At 39.0% G+C, this 25,193-nt stretch overlaps 1 protein-coding gene across 6 annotated transcripts in view; it reads left to right on the top strand.

Annotated features, from left to right (window-relative positions):
* Positions 1 to 25,193, top strand: part of HDAC9 (histone deacetylase 9) — a 1,064,374-nt gene that overhangs the window by 48,180 nt on the left and 991,001 nt on the right. Inside the window, exon 1 of one of the 6 annotated variants that reach the window (XM_079931734.1) lies at positions 7,502 to 7,670. The exons of the other annotated variants lie outside the window; for them this stretch is intronic. The gene's annotated coding sequence lies outside the window, so the exon portion shown is untranslated. Of the gene's footprint in view, positions 1 to 7,501; positions 7,671 to 25,193 lie in introns of those variants that run through there. 6 annotated transcript variants of the gene reach the window in all.

Here is a 25,193-nt window from a genome sequence, read left to right as displayed (position 1 = left end):
GCAATTGTGCATAACTTAAAGAAAGCAAATATGCCAACAGAATTCATTGTCAGACTGTTACTTGTTCACTGTCTTTATACCTGTAGGGCTTTGTTTCCTTTTCAGAGAGTAAGATATATGTTCTGTGGCTTAGTGAAGTTTGATCATTTGTCCAATAAAAGACTTGATCTCAGAGCAGTGCCACCCTTAAGACAAGTTCGTGTTACCCTCTACTCAGTTCCATTGTTGTCTTATATTTGATATTCTGTTAAGAGTCGCATGGCAATTTATGAAAATTTAGTTATAAAACCCTGGTGTTTTCTCTTTTAAGAATTTTCTGCCAATGACATTCAGATAATTTAAAAGCTGTTTATTGCTATTCTTTTGCTTGGAAGAAATAATGCCTATAATTTCAAACAGAAATTCATATTACCATAAATTATTAAAAGAAAAAAGACAACGGCATAATGGGAATTAATTTACTTAATACTTTCTATGTGTTCCTGAATTGCATGAAAATAAAAATTGGGAATTTTGAAGTCACTAGAAAAGCTTATTATGTAATAAAATCCTGAGATTAAATTTTTTAAACACTTGTTCATAAATGTTAAGAAAAATTTCCATAGATTTTCCAATTATACTTAACACTACATGATTATAGATTTCAATGATCAAAACTATTATAAAACAAATAATTTTTTGTTAATAATCATACCCCAAATTAATCTTTTTTTCTAAATTTAAATTTTCTTTAGACTATTTTTATGGTTGTATCCTATCTTCTTAGGCAGCCACAGGAACTATAGGAGAGAATGTACTCCTTTATAGGCAATTACAATCATCTTTAGAGAAGGAAGGTGCATTCCAGTGTTCTGAATGTTCAGAAATTATAACTGCAAAGTTAACAGCAGAAGATTTAGAATGGGACAGCAGAAAAGGAGGGTTATAGTGGTAAACTGTCTTTAAATACTAATCCAAATAATATCAAATGTATCGGAAAATTTTTACCATGTATGGAATTTTGGCTTAGAAGAAAGTAATAAGTTAGAAAAGGAAGGTAGGCATACTTTTCTTCCTTCTTCCTTCCTTCCTTCCTTCTTTCCTCCCTCCCTCCCTCCCTCCCTCCCTTCCTTCCTTCCTTCTTTTTTGTGCTTACACAGAAAAGGCAGACTGGGCAAGAATTTCACTTGGAGGAGGATGCTGACACAGAAGGTATGTGTTAGATCAGAGAGGGGCTCTTAGTTCTGAAAAAGTCAGGACCTGACTTGTGGTCTTCGGCTAGTTACTTGAAACTTCTGGATCTCAGTTTCCTCATTTGTAAAATTGAACTGGATTAGATTTAATCACTAAAATCAGGGTAACAAACTTCTGAAACGCCATGAAATTCTGTAACGAAACACAGTCTTTTTAACAATACTGAGTAACAGAATTTTTCTAGTAGAGCCAATATCAATTTTTTGAAACAACTTTGGAGTTCTGGAAGATATTATGGGTTGGTTTACTCACCCATTCAAACTCTCTTTCCCTTGTCTTTCTCTAGTATAGAGGCTGGAAAAATAAATAATAAATAAATATGAAATAAAATTTGCTATCCCAGCCTCCCTTGCAGACAGGGTTGATGGCATGACACAGCTGTGGATAGTGAGAACTAGGTAGTAGTCTGTTTGGGACTTCTGAGAAAGTTTCTGTTTCCTTGATATATGTGTTACCTATTTTACATTTCCCCTCACCCTTGCCTTTTCCTACCCTGTAGAAAGTAGATTTGATGTCTGGAGCTGCAACAGCCATTTCAGACAATAAGGAAAAGGCCTTGAAAAATCATGAAAACTTGGCCTTCCATCTTTGAGCTACAAAACCAATACCAGCAGCTTCCTATCTCCAGACTTCTTATTGTGCTAAAAATATAAATAAATAAAACTTTTAGTTTGCTCAAGGCACTGTTTATTTAGACTTTCCACAGCTGAAAGCAAACTTTAACTCTTAGAGGACTTAAAATAGACTCCTTTAAAAAGGAAGGCATCCTAAAATTTGTAGTATATGTTTATTCATATGGCAAACAACATTATGCAGCTGGTTGAACAGCCTAAGTTCAAAAGGTAACATTAAATTTATACTTTCACATCATAAGGTAACATTTTTTTAAGAGCTAAAATATAACTTAATGATTACTTCAAGCATAGTGAAAAACAACCCACAAATGGCATTAATTTGTTCAAGTTCTTCCTTTAACTTAATTGGCATAAAATTTTGTTATGTTAAGAATTATTTTCTAATAAACACTTTTAATTTACCCACCAGTATTATGTATAAATATAGGCATGTGCATTTAAATATACATCTGGATTTTGGATGAATTTCTTTCACTGTAAGCTGATTAGCTATAGATTAGAGGTACATAAATCACTTTGATATGGATATGAAAACTACTCTTTTAAAAGAAACTCACTGTGAAAGTATAAAAAGCGAAGGCTTTTCTTTGATTGTTTCATAATTCGAAAACTCGGTTTGACAGCCTGCTAACGTGCGTGTGATAACAGCACTTCACATCTGTATGTGACTAATTGCAATTCAGAGTATTTCATAAATGAGCAAGGGGTTGTGATTGAACTTTACTATGACCCACACATTTTTGCTTAAGAAAGGAATTATTAAAAATAGAGGCAGCATATTCATCTAGTTTCCATTCAATATTTAGCAAGGGAAAGAAATCCTTAATGCGTAACATTACAACCTCTATTAGTGCATAGACCTCTTCCTTCAGCGGGGAATTCCTGAACAGATGATGAGCAATACAATATCCATTGTTGCAGACCTAGAAATGGACAAAATGAATTCAGAAAAAATAGCCACTTAAACCTCCCGAGGAGGTTATCAGCAGCCACGAGAAAAATTATTTTCAAAATGAAATGACTTCTAGGAAAAAATGATCTCAGTGAAAACTGGAGCTTTTATGGAGAGGACTAATAATGTGCTCAAAGATTTTTGGGGATTACAAACAAAATTAAAGATACATGATGGAAAAATGCTACAGTGGGTGTACAGAATTGGCCTTGCAGGTTGGGTAGTTTCTGAGTTCAAGAGGCTCTGCTTCATGTTGGATATATCATCTTCTCTTATTATAGATGCACATGCTGACTCAGTTTTAAATCTGACCAGGGAACCCAAACTTCAGGGCCACCTTGCACGGAACACTTTCTGGGAGGTCAGATGCACAGACTGTGGGAATGTTGCCTGTCATTCTTATAATTCTTACAGCTCTTTTTTTTTCCATCCTTTCATATTTGGTATTATACAGGGAAAGAGCCAGGTTTGGTGGGTCTGAAGCTTATACATATTTGGGGCCCTATTAAGTAAAATAATACTAAATTATAAATACAGAAACTTAGAAGATGTCTGTGCAAATGAGGGTCTCTGAAACTGAAGCCTCATTAGCTTCATAGTAAAATTACCCTCTGGTATATTATTCTAGCTAAATGTCTTTACCTAGTACTTCTAAATATTGTATCTTTACTTTTTAAATGGTATCACCCTGAAACTAGTATTCAGAAAAAACAAATTACAGGGTCTGCTACAGGGTTCTGCACTTAGTGGGTGTTCAATTACTTTTATTGACAGTGTCATAAATAAAGGATGGGATTTTTATCATTCATAAGAAACATTTATTTTTAAACATAATGGAAAACAATTTTAAAACATACCTTTGTCATAACAAAACACAAAGAGGTCCTAAAAGGCTGTACTTCAGAGGTGATCACTGATGAGAACTGAATCAAGCATAGCACTTGGTGGTCCAATTATAGGAACTCAGGAAGGACTCTGCAGTCAGACTGGATAGGTTAGGCAAAGGTGTGGTAACAACAAACCCCCAAATATCAGTGGTTTATTCCTTGCTGACATTTATGTCCTCTGTGATTTGGTGGAGGGCTCAGCGTGGCCTTTATTTCCGAAAGGGACTGTCGTCATATGCTAAAATGCTAATCTAGTGGCTGAGGGCAAGAGAAATAGAGGAACAACAGGAAGGCTGTTAAAGATCCCCCTTGAAAGTGGCACATCACTTCTGCTAACATTTCATTGGATAAAATAAGTCATATGGCTAATCGGTGTAGGGGGAGGTCTGGCCCCCCGGGGGATGCCCCAGACATTTCAAACGGTAATAAAATGTATGCAGTACTTCTCCCTATAAAGAAAACTACACAACATCTAGCATCACCACCACCACCACAAACACCTCATTTATCTTCCCTTCTATGCCTAACATTTAAAAGAAATGGAGCTTTATCATAAGGCTTTTTCTTTTGCTGCTAAAATGCAGAGAATATTATCCATTTTCCTGCAGGGAAAATTTTTGTTTAAACCTAGTCTTGCAATCCATAACAGCCTATGATGGTGAGGGCACTATGCTAACCCCTGGAGAAGAAAGTACAAATGAGTGCACAAGAATTCCAAAAAAATTATGTAGATACTTTGCCCTAAAGGAGGCAGGGCTAAGTGCCCACTCCTTACGAGTGTGTAGGCTGTGCATAGTGACTTCCTTCCAAACGCTGTTTCAACCAGGTCAATATCAACAGGGATAAATCATGTTGCTGACTTGTACTCTTTATATGATGTGCTGAAAAGGCACTTTATGATCTTCGTCACCAAACCCATAAACCCAGACTCATCATGAGAAAAATGTCAGACAAATTCTAAAAGTGGGGCATCCTACAATATACAACTACAACTGTCACTGTCATGACAAACAAGGAAAGCCTGAGAAACTGTCACAGCCAAGAAGAGCCTGAGGAGACATGGTCACTAAATAGAATGTGGGATCCTTTGATGGGACCCTGAAACAGAAAAAGGACATTAGGTAAAAACTAAGGAAATATGAATAAACTATGGACTCCAGTTAATAATGTATCAACATTAGTTCATTAATTGTAACAAGTATACAATACTAATGTAACATGTTAACAACAGGAAAAATGAAATGTGTATGTGGGGGAATATATGGGAACTCTCTACAGTATCTTCTCAATTTCTCTAAAATATAGCCAATTAAAAAGAAAACTACAAGAAGTTTATCTCTTGTAAAAATAAAATAACAGTGTGTGAAAAAAAAAAAACTACAAGAAATAGGAATGAGTATCTATGTTCTCCCACTGCTCAGTTGAGGAGAGAGTAAAACCAGAAAAATAATTATAATACAGTGTCATAAATGCTGTAACTTAGGTTGGAACAGAGACCTGTGGGAGCGCCATCACAACTTTTAAGAGAAACTTTTCTACTAAACCATATCTTTAGAATATTTGAATCTCTCATAACACCCAGCAAGTGCCTTGCTCAAAGTCGGCATTCAAATATCTAAGAGAATGACAAGGAATTCAGCTCCTTGTGAAATGACCTAGATGAGGTAGACATAAATAATTAGCGTTGAGTAAAGAATAACTACGGCCTGTACCACCTCCCCAAGGGGTAGAAACAAGTTCAGTTTGGCCATACACACCTTTATTACATAAATATCTAGGGAAATCCCAGCAATATATATTTTTTGTGCTTCAAAAAAGGTGTTTTTGGTGCTTCAAAAACGACTTCACATGAAAGGTTTTCTTGAGACAATAGAGGGAAAATTGTTTCCTTTTGAGTCAGTAGTAGGCAAACAGAAACATCATCTTAAAAAAAAAATAAAGGCTGGACATTTGACCATTTCAGAAAGGGTTCCATTTTGGAAAGTAAAGGGTGAAAAGTCACTAAATGTTTATACCTGCTTATACCTAATTCATACGAGAATGAGGAGTTTCCCTAAAATAGTCAACGCAACAGATTTCTCCACTGAGAGCCCATTACAAGATTCATCATGCTCATCAGTGGAATTCCTGGCACAGACAGAAAATTAAGCTAGATGAAGTTCTAGCACCAGCGGCCTTAGGAGTGTGACCTTTTTATTTAAAGGTAGCTGACAACGCTTGGAAGGTGAATTCTTGATTAGAGCAAAGTGAGGGTTAAATCTAACCACAACATGCCTTCATTCTACCATGAATGCTGGACTATTTTAAATTAAATTACAGGCACCATACCACTAACTTTCTCGGAGTTATCCTGGTTTTATGGCATTGGTAGTTTGGCTTTAATCTTAGGGCTTAAACTGAACCCTCCTACTAACTTGAGAGACCTTGGTCAAATCACATCACTTCTCTGGATCCAGGTTCCCTCCTCTGAAAATGAGGGCACTGGGTTAGGTCTCTCTTGTTCTTTACATCCGTATAATCCATGAGCCAGCTGTGTTTTACATGACATTGAGGAAAACATAAACGTATATGTAGAAACACTAACTTTAATTCGCGTGAGGGTCAAGTTATAAACAGTGTACACACCATAAATATTAGCCTCTTCGAGTGACCACATGTTAGCGTGAGACAAGTATGTTTAGGGTTACATTTTTTAAAAAACATCTTTCAGTGTTCTACGCTTTATAAATAATTCTATAGGTATTAGTGATACTAATATGGACTAAGTTATAGGAGTTAAAAAAAAAGTCCACAAAATGAAAATACTAACCACTGAAGGGGATCACCTCGTCAATTCTCGGACATACTAACTCTACCTCCCTTCTCTCAGGGTTGGTTTTAGAGCAGATGGTGCTCTCCGTTCAGCCTTTAAAACGCCACAAACCTACTTTATGTTCCCAGTAGCCGTCACCATATTTCCTCGCGTCTCCCATTTGGTCATTAAAACCCCAAATGGAAAATCCCCTTGAATGATCCTCTGAAGTCCAAGCAACTGTGGGGACGCTCCAGGTACCGCCCCACAACGCTCTCTTCTCTCAAAAAAGAAGCCGCGGATACGTGGGGCCGCGGACGCCGCGCGCACCTGAGCGGCTGGCTCCTTCCCGGCGCGGTCCTCGGCCCGGCCCCGGGCTGCCCAGGGGCCCTGCAGGAGGAGAGCGAGCCCCGGCCGCCCCACCAGCACCTTGCGCCTCGCGTGGGCGTGTTTCGCTTCAGAAATCTCAGGTCGTCTCAGGCGCCCCGTCCTTCCCCGGGGAACAATCGCCGGTCCAGCCCCAAGCCCCCCTCCGCTCCACCTCAGGCGGCTCTCTGGCCCCTCCCGTCCCCCGCGCGTCCTTCCCCGCGCCTCGGCCGCACGCCCAGGTGAACCCGCATCCCTCACTCTCCCGCGCCCGTGCCTCCCGCGTCTCTGGCGCCGGGGTCCGCGCTCTCGCCGCCGGTCCTGCCTCTCTTCTCACGCGGCCCCGCCCAGCCTCAGCCGCGGCGCGGCTCCCGGCCCGGCCTCTCAGTCTCCCTCCCACCTCCGCCCCCCACCCCTCCCAGAGAGTTGCTATTTTTAGCAAATCCTCTGCGCGCCGCCACCCGCTCTGCTCGCAGCCGCGCGGCCGCCCTCGCGAGCTACCCCTCCCGCGCGGTGGCGGCGGCGGCGGCGGCGCGTCCCGCACAGCGCGTAGCGCACACCCCGCCCGCCCCGCCGCACCCGCCGCCCTCGCCTCAGTCTCCTCCTCAGGCGCCTGACGCGGCCGGTAAGTCCCTGCTGGCGGAGCAGCGGCGGTCCCCGAGTCAACTTTCAGTCACCCCTTTGCTTCTGCCTCGCCATTCTCTTCTTCTCCGCGAAAGATGGCTGTTTGGAGAAGGGGGAGAAGTTAGGGGGTCGTCGGCGCGGGGCGAAGGAGGGCGCGACAGCCTCGGAGGGAGCGGGCGGAGGTGAGTGGCACCACAGCCCGGTCCGCGGCTGGTGGCCGGGGAAAGCCCTGGGAATGGGGGTTGCCGAGCGTCCTCCGGATGCGCTGCTGTATTCCCTACTGGGGCTTCCCAGGTTAACAGCATCCCAGTCCGGACCCCGACGCAGCTTGCCTGGCATCTCGCAGCCCAGAGGTCGGTGGGTCTAAGGGCGCCTTGGCCATAAGTTCGGTGCCAGGTGATCTTTTTGGTGCAGACCTCGACATCTGGTAGACTAGCCGAGGCGTGGGGTCGTCGGCGTGATGTCCCCCCCGCCCGCCGACACACACACACACAGCCAGTGGATGTTGGAGCCGAGTTATGAATGAAAAGTTTGTACTGCCAACGTGTTGCTTGAGGGCAGCAATACTTAGTGGGGGAACCTTTGATGTTTCGTGGGGGACTTCAGCTCCAAGTCCATACATGAGAATTCTGGGTTTCAAGAAAAGTTCCGGAGCCTGGGGGATGGGAGATAAAGCAGTTCCTTTGGCTAGTGGAAGGAGAGTGATGAATCGTAAACTTCTTGAGGTGAACTGATTAATTCAACGCCACCCGAGGGTGTCGCAGTGAGGACCAGAGGGAGCCGAGGACGGGGGCGTTCCCTGAGTGCCTAGCGGGCGGCGTTTGTTTGGCTTGGAAGCCATCGCCCCCTGGTCCGCAGTGAGAGGTGCTGGGGTCAGAGGCCTGAGCGTCCCTCGTGTGACTGGCGCGGGACCGAGGCTGAGAGGAGAGGGGGCTGCGGCGGGAGCGCAGGACGCCGTTCCTGGAATGTGGAACTGGAAATTCTCTAGTGAGTCTCCTGTGCTCTAATTTCAAGAATATCTGTCGTGTTTGTTTTCCCTGCCAGGGAGGTGTGTGTAATCTCCCAAAAGGAACTTTTAGATTAAGTAACTAGAGCATTTTGAAATCTGTGAGGCATGGGATATCTACGTAGATCCCATTATACGTCTGTATTGTGTGTGTGTGTGTGTGTGTGCGTACGCGTGTGTATACGTAGAATGTGGGAGTGGGGTAAGAAGGGCTTTAAAAGTTTAACTTCAACCAGAAAAGAAAATGAAGAGTTAATTTTTTCTCCCCAAGTGGTTTAACAATGCTTATACAACTGAATACTCTTGTTGTGCTGAGATTTATCATAAAGGGTAAGATTTAGGAATTACAGGTATTTGGAGTACAATCATGTTTTCAAATCTTACAGGCATTATTGAAATCTAGGAAAAGGGAGTAAGTACATAGAGAATCTGTATTAAAGAAAAAGTAATTTAAATTACTTGGAAAGAAAATCTTTTGACATTTGAAAAGGTCTGGATGTTATTTTCTGATGTTCTAGAAATCTTTTTAATCCCATAATTAATAACAGCGCTGAATAAGTTGCAGTTGGTAAATGAGGACAATTAAAAATGTCATGTTTGGAAGGGATATCTTTTGAACTACTCTTCAGTACTTTGGATGTTTATTATGGGAATTGTGATATTTGCTTTTTACCACAGATAATTAGTCCTCCTTTTCCTTTTAAACCACTGTTCCAGTTTGGGCCAGTTTAATTACCCAAACATCAAATCACTGACATGCCTTCTGGAAAGCATTTGTATTTAAGATGCTTATTAAGAATATTATATTTTCAAAAGGACAAATAATTTCATCAGTTGTAAAACTTTCTTGTAATTTATTTTCATCCATTTTGTTTGAATGAGGCAAATCTCAAGAAGAGAAGCATTTTCTTGGGATATGTTATTTTCTGTGTGGGAAAAAGTGAATGTCTTCATATATGTTTCAGTCATAAACAGGTGTATGTAGAGTAGGAATCCTGAATCTGACCTTTGATATCCGCCTGCCAGCTAGAAGGAGAGATGCTTTCCTGGCTCTCTTCCTGAATCGATCATCTCCACTACAGAACGGACACAGATGCCTACAAGGTTGTTCAGAAGGAAGTTTAGAGTTTTAAATTAAGTACCAGCTTATGGTTAGGAGGGAGGTGGGTTTTTTTGTTTTTGTTTTGTTTTTTTCCTCAGTCTTCCTGTTTCTCTCCTTCTGCAATTGATTCAGCCTATTGGGCTGGCCTTTATTGGCAAAATCAGACTGTACACTCTGGTTAGAGAGTGTTTGACATATTAAACTGCTATCTTCTGTAAAGATAAAAACGGCTCTTCTGAAATTAAAAAGGTAATTTTAAACATTATCACAGACTGCTATGATTGTTTTATGCCCATTATTATGCCCATTATTATAGTAGACAGAGTTGCTTTATGAAGTTACTGCCATTATCTATAAATACTTAGTGTGTATATTTGGCATGCATTTGGATAATATTTGGGTTTTAAGGAGTTTTAAATCATGAAGCCAACTGACCAGATAACCTTTTTAATTAACTAGTTTAAATGATCCACATAGTTCAGATTTATATTGATATCTGCATCGAAGTTTGTTTTAGGGTTATATAGCTTTCATTTCTTTTTATTAGCGTTACTTCTATTTTGAATTTGTTTAAATATTACAACATATTATACTGTAATTTACACCTGCTCAGTGGGGAAGGTGTAGGTTATTCTTAAATAGAGATATGGAGAAGTAGCTAACAAGGAGAGTCATTTGAGAAGCATATGGCCATCATAAAATCCTTCTGTATGTAGCATCTGTACCTTCTCATTAGTGAAATATTGTAGTCATGGACATTTTTTGTTATTATATCCAAATATGGCTTTTTATTTTTGATTCCATAGATTTTTTAAAGAATGTAATTTATTTGAGTATTTAAGTTGGTGGGGGCTTTTATTGTTTGAAGCCTTTTCCTTTCAACAAAGACATCATACTTAATTTTTATTGTACCTGTCCACAGATACATACCATTGTTTCCTAGCTTGTGATTATAACTCTTACCTTTCCCGGTGATGCTTCAAAACATTTGAGAGATAGGTAGGAAGACATACTGTTCTCATTTTCGGAAGGAGGCAGCAGGTACACTGATAGACCCAAGGTCACACACTACTGAATCAGTGTGAAGCTGAGGATAACATCTATATTTCCTGTATCCTAGTCACAATAGAAAGCTGCTCCCATGGCTGTGTTTTGACATTTCCATAAATTAAACATTCCTAGATGTTTAAAATGCTGAACTTTGTAGATGTTCAGGTCAGATTTTATGCCAGTCAATATAGTCCTAAGTGACTGGGCCCTTACTGTTGCCTGCTGACAGGAGAGACCCATGACTCCAATAGCTGGTTTTAAATCAATTATACCCACCTCTGAGGGGTATCCACTCTTGCAGTCAGTCCATATCCTACACATCCCTTTGCTCCCACTAGCCCCACCTTATCAACTGCATGCAGCCCTTTTATTGGTCAAAGCTGCTTTGAAGTTTATCAGCACAGTTGTCAAGCTTGAGGAGCATCAGACTCACTGGTGAGAGAACTCAGAATGTGATTTTTGAAGAGAGTATTGAGAGAGGACAGTAATGGACTGTCCACTCTAGAGGCAGCCAGTATCAATTAAGGTACATGTTGTTTTGGGTGTCAGGACATCCACTTTCTCTTATTACCTATACTTCTTCAGAAATCAAAGTGAACTGAGAGTTTATGCAGCTATCTAGTCATTTCTGTCCATGTAGACCTCTTAACTTTTTTTTTTTTTTTTTTTTTGCGGTTTGCGGGCCTCTCACTGTTGTGGCCTCTCCCGTTGCAGAGCACAGGCTCCGGACGCGCAGGCTCAGCGGCCATGGCTCACGGGCCCAGCCGCTCCGCAGCATGTGGGATCTTTCCGGACCGGGGCATGAACCTTTTTCCCCTGCATTGGCAGGCAGACTCTCAACCACTGCGCCACCAGGGAAGCCCTAGACCTCTTATCTTGATAAATCAGACTTAAACAAAAGAAAAAGGATAGCAACTTGTTCTTCTGTAGGGAAGGTACTCTTAAGACTTTTTCTTCATCCTCCCAAATGCCCTCTCCTTCAAATTTCACCAGAATTTTTGAGAGTAATTACCCATTTGATTTGTAAGAGCCAAGGTGATAGACTTTCAATATTGGATTATTAGATTCAAAAGTGGAATACATTATCCAGGATGCAGAAGAAACCATTGCAATTTCATAGAAAATAGTAATATGTAATCTTATGCAAGCTCACATGTATTTGATGAAAATACTTTCAGCATTTTTGAATAAGCAGATGGTACCAGGAGCTCTCTACTCTATTCGGTTAATATATATATATACGTGTGTGTGTGTGTGTATGTGTGTGTGTGTGTATGTGTGTGTGTGTATATATATATATATATATATATAAACTGTTCTTTTCTCTAAATGTATAGTTTATAAGAGCTCATTCAGATCATTTTAAAATGTGAAATATTGAAAAAGAAGTGACTATTCAAGTGTGGTTTGCTACTTACTATAATGAATTCTGTTTAGAGTCCCCCAAAGAAGAAAACTTCCATTTGTTATGTTCTTTGCTGTACCAGAGAGATTATTGCATGCTGTTGGTGAGATTGAGGAGAGTTGAAGTTGCTGGAAATGGTACTTTCTTCCCATTTCTACAGAATCTGTGATAAGGAGATGGGTGTGGACTAGTGTAGTTTGAATGGAATAGTGATGCATGGAATTTGAAATGGCCATTAAAAGAAGAATAAGATTCGGATCACTCAAATATCACTGGAGATATTTGGTAGCAAATCATCAAAATTAACTTTAGTTAATTTAGGCAATACATAAACTTATTAGAGGATATTGACTCGATTTGTTTTCTTTTGCTTTGTCACGCATTACCACAAATTTCGCAGGTTGAAAAAGACATATTTACCATCTCAAGTTCATTGCTCAACAGTTCACACATGGCTCAACTAGATCCTCTGTTCAGGGATCTCACCAGGTGTTGGTCAGTGCCGTGGTGTTATTACAGGGTCACTGGGGAAAGATCTGCTTCCAAGCTTTCTTAGATTGTTGGCAGAATTCATCTCCTTGTGGTTGTAGGACCGAGGTCTCCATTTTCTTGTTGGCTATCAGTCAGAGACCACTCACAGCTCTTACAGACTGCCTGCTGTACTTTGCAATTTGACCCTCTCACAGGCACGAGTGACCCTCTTTCAACTTGGCAGCCTCCTTTTCAAAGCCAGAAAGGAACAGTCTCTTGCTCCAGGATGATATAACATATGGGAGTGATGTGACATCACCTTTACCATATAACATAATCTAGTCAAGGGAGTGACATCTATCACCTTTGCCATATCTTATTGGTTAGAAGCAAGTCACATGTTCTACTCAGACTTAAGAGGAGGGGACTGTAGAAGGACATGACTCATTGGAGGTCACCTTAGCATGTGTCCACCACATTGACTAGTTCATAGAATCTCTGGGATAGACAGCAGACCTGGCTTAGAAGCCACTCAGTCAGAACAGTGCTCAGAATCACTCTGCAGAACTGATTCTGTGAGATAGCATTGCTGTCACTGTTGGCACACCAGCTTCTGTAGTGGAAGGTGGGCTCTTTCACAAGAGAGAGAATTCTCCATATATAATAGTGGGGTTCAGTTGTTCATGGCCAAAAAGAATGATGTATTCATTGCTAAGGAAGGAAGGAGAGAAAAATATGAGCAAGTGATTGCTTAATGAAATGTTGAAGTTTTCTACCAGGGTAGGTATGATGACCATCTGGAGATGGGATTGGATTGGAGACTAGCTAGGGTCGTGCCGCTCCTTAGAAAGAAAACTCTCCTGCGATTTAGGAGAACGGTGAGGACTCATTTAGGAATGGTGCTTATAAGAAAGGAGTCTGAATCACTAGCATGTATGTTAGTCTATGAATTGACTTAATTAGTCTCCAGTATATTCCATATGTGAAAGGTTTTTAAGGGACTGGGCCCATCAGTCCTTAGAGGGAACCAACCTTGTGATTTGGAGTCCCACAGTGTGGCCTCCCTTTATCTAACAGGATGGAACTGAGCCAGAGACCATCTTCATCCACTGTACATCTGTGGCCCAATGACTATGGGGCATTGTATGGGGACATGGGGGTCTACTGAGCATAGCTAATGTCCAAGCTCTTTGCAGGAATGATTTTACCTAATCTGCTTCTCGTCTCTAGCAACTGAATTCAAGTTTCCCTAGTTCCACCTCCCCTCTCTCCCTCCCCCTCCCTCCAAATAAATGGAGACTTTGAAAGGTTAAATGCTAGCAGTCATTCAGATAGCAGTGGCACCAGGGTTTGAATCTAGGTCTGATTTCAAAACCCGTAGTCTTGTAATATACATCTCATACTCACATGCAGTAAGTGAAGTTTCCAGGGGAAAAGCTTGTTTTTTCCATTGAAGTGAATGTCAGCACTGCAGTTGTTCTTAGATGCCTTCGTTCATCTTGAGAGACCTGGATACTGGAAGATGAGGGTTAGAGAGAGGAGTGAGAGAGTGTGCTGTATCATGCCTTCTTTTATTTTCCCAGCAGGAAGTACAGATTATAGGTCTCTCTTCCATATAAAAGTAAGAGTGTGGAGTGGAGGCTCTGTATTTTTATTTCTACTTATCATTTTGGCAGAAATCGAAATCTCTGTGTCTCCTTTCTCTCCTATATGTAGATTTCTACTATTAAATTCAATCAGGAAACTTGAATTCTCACTGCTTTTTCGGCCATAGGGTTCTTTCTATACATCTTTTTCAGTAGATGCCACAGTTTTGATCTACTTGAAAAGTCTATTGAGACATTCCTCCTTTGTTCTTCTATTACTCAGTTCCCCTTTCTACTCTGTGGTGGCTCTGAATTCTATTCATAGATATTCTACTTTTTTTTTCTCTTCTGTTTTATGTACTTAAATCTCTTCTTTAAATGGATCTAGTTCCATTGATCGGAATCATTGGCCCACATCCCCTTACTGCTCTGTTGCAAAATGCAAGTTCAGTGTGGGACTCAATCTGTATTCTGTTAGTTTTACAGAGTTGTACCCTATGTCCCACCATGGTCTGAGGAAGACTTTAAGATTTCCCTGGGTATTTGAGTCAAAATGCAAACATTTTAAACTGAATACCCCCAAACTGTACTTTGATTGGATTGTGTTAGGTCAGGTGTATTCCTATGAACCACTCATCTGTGGCCAGGTAGACAGGGTATTGGGATGGCCCCATCTGGCCTCAGGTGTCTGCCCTTCTAGAGTACGACTGCTTGCAGAGAGGGAAATTGTGAGCCACTCAGCCTGATTATGGTTGACTACAGTAACTTCATCCAGAGCAAGCTACAGCTCAGGAATTTTTGAAATAAACTTATTTCTTCATACAGATAGATTTTCTAACTTAGCTTAGGCCAGATTTGACTGTAAAAGTCGAAACTCCCTAGCATGACACCTAGATTCTCTCATAGACTGGACTTAGCCTATCTTCATTACCTTTACATTTTTAACTCTTGCCACTCCCTGCCTTACAGCTTTAAGGATTTAAGCCCTAAGCTTGGAGCTACCAAGTGGCTTAGATTTTAGATAATGGGAACTGGCAGCCTGAGAGAGTAAATCAACATGTAAACAAAAGATGTGCATATCTGCGCATTTGTGTGTGTGTGTGTGTGTGTGTGTGTGTGTGTGTGTGTGTACGCATGTATGTGGTGGGTAGGGAAGAAGTAGTAGGAGCATTTCAGTTTTTCAGTTCCTGCGTCCAGGCATTCTCAGGGCCGTTCTACCACTGATTTTTCTGGGATTATGTTATGTGAGCAATGAATTGTCCATAAATTGAATTTCTGCCCCTTGCAATTGAGAACACTCACTAGCAGAGGTTTCTGTCAGCCCAGCATTTGCAGTGTATTTTTTGAACCAACTTCTTCCAGAACTATCGTGGCCATCTCTTAGCCAAACTCAGACTTTCCTCCTCTGTGGTTTTACTTAAGAAGCGACGCCTTCTCTGCTTTCCTTTTCCTCTAGGCCCAACTTATGTCCCTCTTCTTTTGTGATGCTTCCTCTGATTTTGGCAGCTCACCATGATCTTTTTCCTCTCTGAATTCCTGCAGTAATTTAGAACTATGGCAGTGGTTCACACAGGCTTACAAGTTGAATTTTAGTATTAATTGATTGAGAAAATCCATAATAAAAAAAAAACGACTACTGTATGAGTAAAGTCTTTAAAAGAATTGGCCTTTTATTACCCAGAACAGCATCTTTATACTTTTGAAATATGGTAGTAAATTTAATATATGGAATGATTTACATATGTATTTGTGGTTTCTTTCCAATTCCTTTGTGGCTCACTAGGGAGAGGTCCATGGCCTCCCACACCTAGACGGAAAGGAGAGAAGAGGTTTGGCTTGCAAATGAGCACCCTCTTTAAATAAAACGCCATGGGATGTGTGGTTTGATTTTAACAAAGACTACTGGTCTGTACAGTGTGAATCTAAGTTATTCTTATTAAACATTTCACTTAAGTATTTAGGAACATAAAATAAAGTATGGATTGGGAGTTTGGGATTGACATGTACACACTGCTATATTTAAAATAGATAACCAACAAGAACCTACTGTAAAAAACAATTATAAAATAAGGATACAGCCAAAGCTAAAAAAAATACAAGCACATTTCCTTATAGATTTCACAAGTTGTAAAACCAAAACCAATGAGAAAATATTAAATGTGAACAACAGAATTGATAAAATTAGAAGGAACAACATTGAGTTATGTTTCCAATGATACTGTATTGTTGAAATTACACTGCCAGTGTTGGGTTTAAGAGTAAAAGATGTAGCCTCAGATTTTTTTCTTTAATCTATTTCTGTGCTTTATATTAATGTAGAAAGTGTCCTTTTAAAATGTAGTTTAAAAAATTAACTTAAAGGCTTTGTTTGCTGGTTCAGGGTAATCAGACTTCACACATCATGAAAACTCTACCAGTAAATAATCTTCAAATGTCAGTTTTAATGAATTATCACCTGAGAACTTGATAACATCTTTTTGTTCTCTTAAAGATGTGATTAGAACTGTGAAGTTCTTGAATTATAAATCAAATCTGTAAGCCATACCCAAAGACTTCAGGAGTGGAGAACATATTGTATAGGAACAGAGAGATAGGATGCATGCATCACCTTCACTCTCAACATGATGGTGATTTTTAACCACTGTAGCACAGGTATTTTTGGATGCCTCTGCTAGCAAGGCAGAGTGTTCTATAATGTGTTCTATTATGTGTTCTACAATGACTCAATTCATCCTCACCTTTTTTCCTAATCAGACTTTACTTATTTAGCAAACTGTACATTATTTGGCCTTCACCTAATGCATGCATGATTGAGAACAGCAACAGCAGACGCCAGAATGAAAATTTGTTGGTGGTATTTAGTTTTAAGATGCTTCTTCAGATATTAATTAGAATACATTTATATGTATTTTATTTTTTTAGATTATCATTCCAGTGAAGACCCAAAATGGAAGAAATAATTCCACATCAGGCTCATAGATCTCAGTTTGAAGTACACAGTCTCAAGGACTAATTGCCACTTAAAACATTTTACATCTTACTCTGTGTTGTGTGTCATTAGTTAGATTGTAAGCCCCTTGAAGACAGAGAGAACTTGGTTACTGTTTTTTGTTTCCTTCCACATCATTAAGGGCATTTCTGATAGTTGGTGCCCAACAGGTATTTGCTAATCGATCAACTATTCGTATGTCATTATTTCCGACTGCACTTGCAAGCTCCTTGAGAGCAGGGAATGTTTTGTTTTAATCTGTGGACTCCAAATTCCTAGCACAGCGACTCTCACATGAGAAATGCTCAATAAATTGTTCTGAAAGAAAGAATGGATGAGTTATTGGCTGTGTATGTGTGTGTGTGTGTGTGTGTGTGTGTGTGTTAGATTTCATCTTTCACATACAAGGCATCTCTCACAGCTGTATAGATCAGTGCTTTTCAATAGAAATATTCTCTGTGTCTGTTAAGCACTTGAAATGCAGGGAGTAAGGCTGAGAGCCTGCATTTACTCTTATTTAATTTTATATATATAATATACAGTAGTACCTCCTTATTCATGGTTTCACTTTGTGATTTCAGTTACCCATGGTCAACCATGGTCTGAAAAAATTAAATGGAAAATTCCAGAAATACACAATTCACAAGTTTTAAATTACATGGTATTGTGAGCAGTGTGATGAAATCTCTTGCTGCCCTGCTCTGTCCTGCCTGGGATGTGAATCATCCCTTTGTCCAGTGTATCCACACTATACATGCTACTGACCTGTTCGTCACTTAGTAGGTCTCTTGGTTATCAGACTGACTGTCTCAGTATCTCAGTGCTTGTATTCAACTAATCCTTATTTTACTTAATAATGGCCAGAAAGTGCAAGAGTAGTGATGCTGGCAGTTTGGATATTCTCTTACTGTGCCTAATTTATAAATTAAACTTAGTCATAGGTGTGTATATACATACATACATATATATATATATATATATGTATATGGAAAAACATAGTATATATAGGGTTGGTACAATCCGTGGTTTCAGGCATCCCCTGAGGGTCTTGGAATATATCCCCTGCAGATAAGGGGGCGGGGGGCGGGGGCGTGGAGCGGAGGGCTACTGTACTATCATATGGCCAGTAGGCAGCCTAGGTTCAGATATAATGCTTCCATTCTCAGACTCATTTGCTCACATCTCCAACACAGCTACATTGTTTGGTTGTACTTGGATGTTGCTATTGAATATTGTTGTTATTTGTATCACTTTAAACATGGAGCAATGTATTCCATCAGTTTGGTTTCATTCTTTTCCCAAATGCCCAACACTGCATGTCATATCTTCATTCATGCCACCATCTGATTTGGTTTTTCATCATTTCCTTATTAGTCTAGAGGCCTGACACTGACCACTTTACCAGATAAATTTTACATTCACTTTTTTTTTAATGACCCAGGTTTCCTTGTGTTTGCTAGTCCAACTCTTTTAATCCTTTTTTTCCTAATAAGCCATTTAAACTCGGATTAGCTACATCATTATCATCATCATCATCATCGTTATCATCTAAAATGTTGTTTATGCTATGCTAGCCTTTATTTGATGTAGTAATGTATGCTGGTATTCTGAACAGATTTTGAGTTTACTGTTTTCTTAAAAATGTCTTTGAATATTCCTTCTCTTCTCTTGATTTCTTTGCTTTTCTTGTTCTTTTACCCTTTCTGGCATAGGAGAAGTATGAAGGAGCATCCTATGCATTTAAACATATTATAGCTCAATTCATATGTAAGATGTAATCCCACCATAACAAGTTTTACAGCTGGTGTCAAAATGCATGAAATAAGTACAACAGGATTTTCTATTTAGAATGGCAGGAATTGCTTCCAATAAGTGGCCAAAATCTTTTATGCTACTTCTGGCACTTCCAGAGCAAGACTTAGATTAAAATCCATCATGCATTTATTGAGGCTCAGTATTGGGTGTATTCACGTGTATTGTCTCATTTAATTCTTTCAAGAACGTTTAACCTAGTAATATGTAATGGTTATAGAAACTTAATATTCAAATAAATTGAAATAAATTCTGCTGACAAGCAGAAACACTTTAGGCTATTTTCCACTCATCCTCTACTGCTGGGGATTTTTTTTTTTTTTTTAATATTTGTTTATTTATTTGGCTGCGCCAGGTTTTAGTTGTGGTATGCGGGATCTTTTAGTTGTGACATGTGGGATCTAGTTCACTAACCAGGGATCAAACCTGGGCCCCCTGCATTGGGAGTGCAGAGTCTTAACTGTTGGACCACCAGGGAAGTCCCCTGCTGGAGATTAAATAGTTGTCTTATATGGCAGAATTTGAATGCACAGACTTTGGCATGGGACTTCTTGCTTTTTGTTCACTTTTTTAGTCTAGAGTAGTAGTTCCCAAACTTCAGTGTGCATCAGAATTTCTTTTCAGGGATGCACACAAACTATACGTTATGCCTGAGTTAACCTCTTTTCCAAGGTAGTTCTGTTTTTATTAGATTTTCATCTTGGAATTACTTTACTCTTACTACACAAAAGATCTATCTCCTTTGTATATTTTGTTGATGATTTCCACTTCCGTTCCAGCATAGGGCTACTCATTGAAAGAACTTGTAGGTATGCTTTTGAATAGATTTCACAAAATAGGAGAAAAATTCAGTAGCAATGTACAGAATTTTGCACTTGTGAATCGCCTGCTGTGCTTTGGTCTTATGATTGCTTTCATCTACCTCTTAATGGTGAGAACTGCTTTGTCACCTTCTCCCCCTAACCTTCCTGATAAACATTCTCCTAAAAGCCCAAATGATATGTATTATGCTAATTGCTCATTGTGAGCTGGTTGGGGGTGGAATGAAGGGAACATTCTTTTGTGACTTGTGCTATAAATATAATTTTTAATCTACTTATATGTTTGACCCAATTTTTATTTTTTTTTTTTTTTTTTTTTTTTTTTTTTTTTTTTTTTTTTTTTTTTGTGTTATGTGGGCCTCTCACTGTCGTGGCCTCTCTCGTTGCGGAGCACAGGCTCCGGACATGCTGGCTCAGCGGCCATCGCTTATGGGCCTAGCCGCTCTGCGGCATGTGGGATCTTCCTGGACCAGGGCACGAACCCGTGTCCCCTGCATCGGCAGGTGGACTCTCAACCACTGCGCCACCAGGGAAGCCCTGACCCAATTTTTAAAAGTTACCTACATTAAAATAAATATTTGATGAGTTTAGCTTTGTAATGAAACAATAGTTGTTTGCTTTTATTTGTAAAGTTTGACAAAAGCCATTGCCAAACCTTGTGAGATAATTTGTTTACTAGAACATCCTTTTCGAATTACTACTTTTTCTCTATGAAAGCAAATGTAATAAGTTCAACTTAAATTATTTTTCCACAGCATAATGCTAAGACTACTCAAGCCAAATGGGAAAATGTAGGCCATGTGGAATGGGATCTCAGAATAATGGCAACAATTTTAATTTCTCTAGAATAGTAGCTCTGAAATATTCTTGTGTGAATTTATAATTTTCAAGTAACTATTGAAAGCACATTAAAATTTATTTCAGTTTTTTCTGTTTTTCTTACATATCTTATAAACCTCATACTACATTTATCAGTTTTGCTTAAACAGCAAATAATCTTTTAAAGAAATTTACATAATAGAAACAAATATGTTGTATTTACTCATGTAGTTGCCATTGTCAGTGGTCTTCCTTCCTTTTATTCCTTCATTTTCTTTCATGCTTTTCACACCATTTCCATCTGGTGTCATCTTCCTTGTGCCTGAAGGGCTTCCTTTAACCTTTGTTGTAGCACAGGTCTCCTGGTGATGGATCCTTTCAGCTTTTGTGTGTTTGAAAACGTCTTTATTTCATATCTTCATTTTGTAAGATTTTTGTTAGATATAGAATTCTAGATTGGCCTTTTTTTCTTTTTGTGCTTTAATGATGTTACTCCACTGTGTTCTCACTTGCATTGTTTTTTATAAGAAATCTACTGTCATCCTTATTTTTGTTCCTCTTATATAAAACATGTCCTTACAGATTTTCCCTTTGTCATTAGTTTTGATCAATTTGATTATCATGTGTCTTGGTAAAGCTTTCTTCATGTGTCATGTGTTTTGGGTTCATTGAACTTCTTGGACCTGTGGGTTTATAATTTTCATCAAATCTGAAAAAACATTAGTCATCTCTTCAATTGTTTCTGGTTTCCCTTCTCTCCCTCCTCTCTTTCAGGAACTCCAGTTACTTGTACATTAGGATTATTGATACTTTTAAAATTATTTAAATTAATTTTTCTTTGTGTGTTTCATTTTGGATAGTTTTTATTGCTGTGTCTTTAAGTTCACTAACAGTAATCACATTTAGTGTGTTTTTCATCGTATACATTATAGTTTTCATCTCTTGAAGTTTAATTTGGGTGTTTTAAAAATCTTCCGTGTCACTATTTAATTGTTTTAAACATATGGAGTAGATTTATAATAACTGTTTTAATGACCTGGTCTGCAAATTCTAACATCGTTTTCAGTTTTTGGTCAGTTTTGGGGGTTGATTTTTCTCCTTGTTATGGGTTATATTTTCCTACTTCTTTGCATGCCTGGTAATTTTTGATGGATACCAGACATTGTGAATTTTACCTTATAGAGTGCTGGATATTTTTTTATATCCCTATAAATCTTCTTGAGCATTTTTTTTTTTTAATGGGATGCAGTTAGTTACTTGGAAACAGTTTGATTCTTTCAGGTCTTGTTTTTGAGATTAGTGTCTGAGTACTCTACCCTAAACCACGTGAATTATCAGGTTTTCCAGTCTGGCTGGTGGGAATAGGCACAGTTCGCAGCCCTGCGTGGTTCTTTTCCTGGCCGTGGGTTGTTTTCTTATATACATACGCTGATCAGTACTCTGCTGAATACCTGCAGGGGTATCTACAGATTAGAGATCGCTCTCTGTTCAGCTCTCTTTCCTCTGGTACTCTGTCCTGAGATTTCTAGCTTCTCCGATTTACCTGATTTCTCAGATACATCTCTTCAATTCAGAGACTATGCTGGGCTCTGCCTCAATTTTCCTTCCCAGAGCCATGGTCTGGAAGTTGGGTCAGTCATAGGGCTCATGTCATCAGTTTCCCATTTTTTAGGGTTCACCTTTTGTTTTTCATTTCTCATTGCCTGGTATCCAGTGTCTTGAAAACAGTTGTACAGTTGTTTGATTTTTTCCGGCAGGAGGGCAATTCCCATCTCTGTTACTCTCTTGATTTGAAGTGGGTATCCTCCATTCATTTTCTCTTTCATGTAACATCTTATCGGTCAAGATAATTTTGGGGACTTCCCTGATGGTCCAGTGGTTAAGAATCCACCTTCCAATGTAGAGGATGCAGATTCGATCCCTGGTCAGGGAACTAAGATCCCACATGCCGTGGGGAAGCTAGCCTGCACACTCTAGAGCCCATGCACCACAATTAGAGAGCCCACATGCTGCAACTACTGAGCCCGCACGCTCTGGAGCCCGTGTGCCACAACTAGTGAGAAGCCCATGTGCCACAACGAAGATCCCGTGTGCTGCAACACTAAGGCCCAATGGAGCAAGATAAATAAATGAATGAATGAATAAATAAATAAAAAGACAATTTTGGACATACTATACATATTTAATACTCAATTTAATGCAGTTTATTGTGATATTCTTTCTACTTTTCAGTAGATTCCAATCTTTCTATAATGAATACTTTGTATTATAAACATGTTTTCAAAAATTGTTTTAATAGTTATGTCCTACATTATGCTTGATAATGTTAATCATTGCCCTAGCCATTCAAAACCATTCTTAAGGCAACCCAGTCAAAAATTAATATCTTAAATTTGTTAAACATAATAATTTACATGCTTTTAAGTGGATAAAAATGCTACTGTAGGGAAGTACCATGTTTTGTTTTTTTAAAAAAGATTGAGGCCAAGAAGCTTTTAAATAATATACTCTTGAATTTGTAGATCTGAATCATCATAAAACAGTCAATAAATTACTGTCTTACAAATTATATCACTTCTTATGGAGTTCCTCTTCGTATTTATTTACGAGATTCAATGGTTCATGGGTAAGCTTTTAGGATGTTCACATATGAAACACAAGTGAACCATGTGCTGGTGAACTATTTTATTTTTAGTTTTTTCTAGTATTTGATAAAATATAGTACTGTGAACTAATATGAGAATAAAGTGTCAAAATTCAGGAGCATATCTTGCTATAGTGCATACTTGTTACTTCAAGAGTTTTCTGGCAGTAAGGGCACAATTGACTGTGTTAATTTAAAAGAATCTTTGAGGTAGTATAGTTCCATATGCTGTAGGAATATGTCAATGATTTTTTTTATTTTATAATTTGAGTTTTTAATGCAGTCTTTTGAAAGCTAGTTGTTAAGCATGGCAAGAAGACTAGAATTGCTTTAGAATTCTTAGGAAAATAATTTTGTAAGAACAGATTAAAATTAACTTTAACTTTCTTCAGCACTGTCATAAATACCAGCACGATGAAGCCAAAATTGTGGCAATGTTACATTGCTGTGTTTCCAATATTTAAGCATAAAGGTTAGGCCAGATTTATATTCCCTTGTAAAACTGAACCAAAATATAAATTATTTATAGAACTTTAAGAACAGAATCTTTAAAAAATTGAATACCACTCTGTGGTGGAGATCCCTAGTTGTCTCACAGTGTCCCCTTTCTCCATCATCCTCAGATGTAGAGCCCCTGAATTTTCACTGGGGACAGACCCCAACAGAATAAAGATGACACTTTTCAGCCTCCCTTGTGGATAAGGATTATTCCATGTGGCATGTAGTTCTGGTCATTACGATGTACGCAGAAGTGACTTGTGTGACTTCCTGATGCCCTTTAAAGGCTGAGGGTGCTGCCTCCTTCCCCTTCTCACTTGCTGGGATGTGGATATGGAGGTGTACTTCCTTAGACCCCAAAAGGCCTGGGACAGTGATGATGACTTCTCCAAGCAGAGCTGCCATAACAGCTTGGAGTTTCATATGAGTGAGGAAGAAACTTCTAGGCTGTCTAAGCCACTGTTATTTTGGGTCTTTGTCACATACCAGCAAAGTTATATACATTGTCCCCACAATTTTTTTTGTTTATAAGACTTGTAAGTAATTCCTTTGTTAAGCTGTAAGCTTGAAGGGACCAAGTGGTCTTATATCATAGAGATCTAAACTTCTTCAAAGGACCTCATTTCAAAAAAAAAAATTGGCCTATTTCAATGTTTATCAGCTGGAGAGGACAATACAATTAAACCCATCTGGCTCTTCTCTGAGAACCATAAAGATTTGAGGCACATAATCTTTATGTTGACTGTTGAAGAAAACAATGTTTAGGAAGAGAGAGAAAGCTTAATTTTTTAACTTTCTACTTTGCTCACAGTCACCAAATATTTTTTCCATTTTCCCGTATTTCATAGTTGTCAAATCCCGAAGTCCATTTTTCACTCCCCAGTGTGAATGGCTCCCTGTGCTGTTTTACACCATTTCCTAGTCCCCTTCTTGGTCTTTATCATCCCTGAGCCTCTGGGATGTCACACCATTACAGTTTCCTCCTCTGTTTCTGCTCTCTCCTTGGTCTTCTTTATGGAATCTTCTTTAATCCACACCTTCCTTGTGGCCATACTCTGAGTCTTGGCCCACTGTTCCTTTTACTCTGTGTTAGGGAGGTCACAGATTGGCAGCTCATAGGCATGTTTTGTTGATATCGCACAGAATTTAAAGAAATATTGTATCTACTGGCAGTATTTAAAGATCAGGATATTTAACATGAAATCGAGATTTTGGCTTCTTTTGACCAAGGAGAATTTCTAACAACACTGCACCTACATTCTCCATAACATTAGGTGGTTAGAACTGAGTTATAGCTACTTCCTTTAGATTGGATGTATTCTTTCTTCTTTGTTATAGTCTCCACCACTCCCTATTGCTTACATCTTGTATGTTTTATTTATTTCCATTACTTGTCTGATCTTTTAGGCATTTAAGTTTATGATACTTATCTTCCTGGGTAATTTAAGTTTTAAATCAATCTTTTCTAGAAGTGATTTCACTTTTCTTCCCCTTCCTTTTAT

Source organism: Stenella coeruleoalba (assembly GCF_951394435.1).
Source record: "Stenella coeruleoalba genome assembly, chromosome: 9".
NCBI classification, from domain to species: domain Eukaryota; kingdom Metazoa; phylum Chordata; class Mammalia; order Artiodactyla; family Delphinidae; genus Stenella; species Stenella coeruleoalba.
The sequence above is the reverse complement of the archived record's forward strand: the minus strand, read 5'-3'. Positions and strand labels throughout refer to the sequence as shown.